The sequence below is a fragment of the Ovis canadensis genome, chromosome 3 (assembly GCF_042477335.2).
Source record: "Ovis canadensis isolate MfBH-ARS-UI-01 breed Bighorn chromosome 3, ARS-UI_OviCan_v2, whole genome shotgun sequence".
Taxonomy (NCBI): domain Eukaryota; kingdom Metazoa; phylum Chordata; class Mammalia; order Artiodactyla; family Bovidae; genus Ovis; species Ovis canadensis.
In genome coordinates this window covers 26,197,501-26,200,455 of record NC_091247.1, presented here as the reverse complement: position 1 = coordinate 26,200,455, position 2,955 = coordinate 26,197,501, and positions in this window count along the sequence as shown.

Sequence of the window (2,955 nt, the reverse complement as noted above, 5' to 3'; positions counted from 1 at the left end):
GATTCAAAAACACCAATACAGTATACTAACACATATATATGGAATGTAGAAAGATGGCAATGACGACCCTGTATGCAAGACAGGAAAAAAGACACAGCTGTGTATAACGGATTTTTGGACTCAGAGGGAGAGGGAGAGGGTGGGATGATTTGGGAGAGTGGCATTCTAACATGTATACTATCATGTAAGAATTGAATTGCCAGTCTATGTCTGACGCAGGATACAGCATGTTTGGGGCTGGTGCATGGGGATGACCCAGAGAGATGTTAAGGGGAGGGAGGTGGGAGGGGGGTTCATGTTTGGGAACACATGTAAGAATTAAAGATTTTAAAAATTTTTAAAAAATAGAAACAAATAAAAAAAATAAAATTAAATTAAAAAAAAAAAGAACAATATGATCCTGCTGCTGCTGCTGCTGCTGCTGCTGCTGCTGCTGCTGCTGCTGCTGCTGCTGTTGCTGCTGCTGCTGCTGTTGCTGCTGCTAAGTCACTTCAGTCGTGTCCGACTCTGTGCGACCCCATAGACGGCAGCCCACCAGGCTCCCCCTTCCCTGGATTCTCCAGGCAAGAACACTGGAGTAGGTTGCCATTTCCTTCTCCAATGCATGAAAGTGAAAAGTAAAAGTGAAGTCGCTCAGTCGTGTTCAACTCCCAGCAACCCCATGGACTGCAGCCTACCAAGCTCCTCCATCCATGGGATTTTCCAGGCAAGAGTACTGGAGTGGGTTGCCATTGCCTTCTCCGAATATGCTCCTAGGTTGTATAAAATTGAATTTTGAGTTGTTCTTACAGTGCTGTTCTACTAGGAAGTCAATGAAATAAATGTGAAATTAGTGAAAACATTTCCTTCTGAATCACTCATAGATTCTGTAGAACTAATGATCCCAAGTTGAATAGAAATAGTCATACATTTGGAGGGGGAAAGTTGATAGTTGTCTAAATGCTATTTTTAAGAACTAGGCAGTGTTGAAGAAAGCACTTTAGTTGTGTTTTCATAGAACCAGGAAATGACACTTTGTCAAGTGAAATACAAATCTGAACACCGACAAACTCAAATTTCCTCAAAGATAACAGTAATTTACTGTACCTGATTGAAAAGGCAAAGAACAACTAGTAAATTAACATAATTAATTTCCTCTTCCTTCAGCACCATTTTATCTGTTCTTGAGGAAAATCACATCAATGAATTGTCCTGGCTTCCCATGGTCAACATAGAAATTCAGCACCTTGTACATCACATGTTTTTGGTGCCCAAAGAATGTTTATTGAACTAAAGTAAAGAAAAGAAACTGACAGTCTTGACTGTTAAATAGTATTAAACATTTTTAAAACATTTTAATCTTTTTGTTTCTCTTAATTTTTACAATGATCCTTCTATTAATAATTCATCCATTTAGCAACTATTATTAATGACCTATTCGATGGTAGTCTAGTGTGGAGCAGAAATAGTGTTTTCTAGGACTCCTGTCTCCAAAGTCTGTATCTTTTCCTCCTCACCTCTTAGATAGTTACTCTAGAACAGGGGAAAGAATAGCATGACTTTAAGCTCAAAATAATCCCACTAGACAACTTCATTCACTTCTCACCTTCTCCAACATTATCATCTTTATCCAAATTACCCTTGCATTCCCTTCTGGGTCACTGTGACAAATTCTTGGCTAGTTCCTTGGCCCCTGATGCTCTGTGTCCAAACCTCTTCTAAACAACAACCAGTGATGTATTTAAACAGAAAATCATTTTATTATCTTGCTGCTTGAATTGCCACAGAGGCCTCTAATTTCTCCTATGGGAAGGACCTAAATTCTTCACATAGAATTTTTCTGAAAGCCAGCATGACCCAAGATTCCCTATCTCTCTTGCCCTGGACCTCTTTGTCCTTAGTCTTCAGCCTTAACTCTTTTCTGGTTCTTTAAGCTTTCCAGCCCAGATCTGGAGTCTTACTGAGATGCTCTCACAGCACCCTGCACCTCTTCATAATGACACTTAGGACTGAAATAACTCACTACTTATCTATGTGATTGTCTCCCATAGATGTCAGGTCTATGAGGCCAAGGACGCTGACGCCCAGAACACAATGCTTAGTGAGTGAGCCCTTGATAAATGTATCATGAAGGGATGACTCCAGGTGAAATGAGATTTGGCTGCCAGTTAGAGAACCTAGCTTTCAATCATTTGAATGTAAGAAACCATTGAAGATTTCTGAACCTGGAAATGACATACATAAAAGTTTTCACCAATTTGCCCCACAATAAATTTGAAGGAAATTAGCACCACCTCTCTCACTTAATACTTTGAATGCCTCCAGAGTGAAAACCTCTAGAAGACAATGAAAGTCAGCTTAGAAAGCTGATGTTTTCCGATGACACTCTTCAGAGCCACTCTGATCTGTGATTTCTGAGGAAGGAGGTATAAGCTGGAGGACGATGTAGCCTCTGCACTGCCTTAAGCCACAGAAGATGCAAAATTCTGGCATCCAGGACCAGAAGTCCATGCATGGACATTTGAGTAGCAGCTAAGCCAAAGGTCCTATCTCAGAAAGATTCAGCAGCAATGAAGTTAAAAATCTGTGCAGTCCGGAATTTATTTCTGGAGGTTGTCACAATCCATAACTAGCTGGGGAGTTTGCATAAACAAGTATTTATGGGCTGTCGGTATAAATGTAAAGAATGCATGCATGAGGGTTTGTTTATTCCATTTATCTTGCGGGACTCCTCAGGAGCTAAAGAACATGGTGTTGCTCCCATTCACTAGACTAGGGTTACAGAAAAAAAAAAAGACTGAATTCATGCCAAAATACTGTTTTATTTTCGAGGCCATCTGTGCACAGACATACCCCAGAGGCAATAAAAAGCTGCATTATTCTTCATTATTGTCCTGGAAGAGTACTCTTGCTTAATAAGGGAGCCCTGATTTCATAAGTGGGAAGGAACAACAGTTCCCTGGGATGGTGAATTAA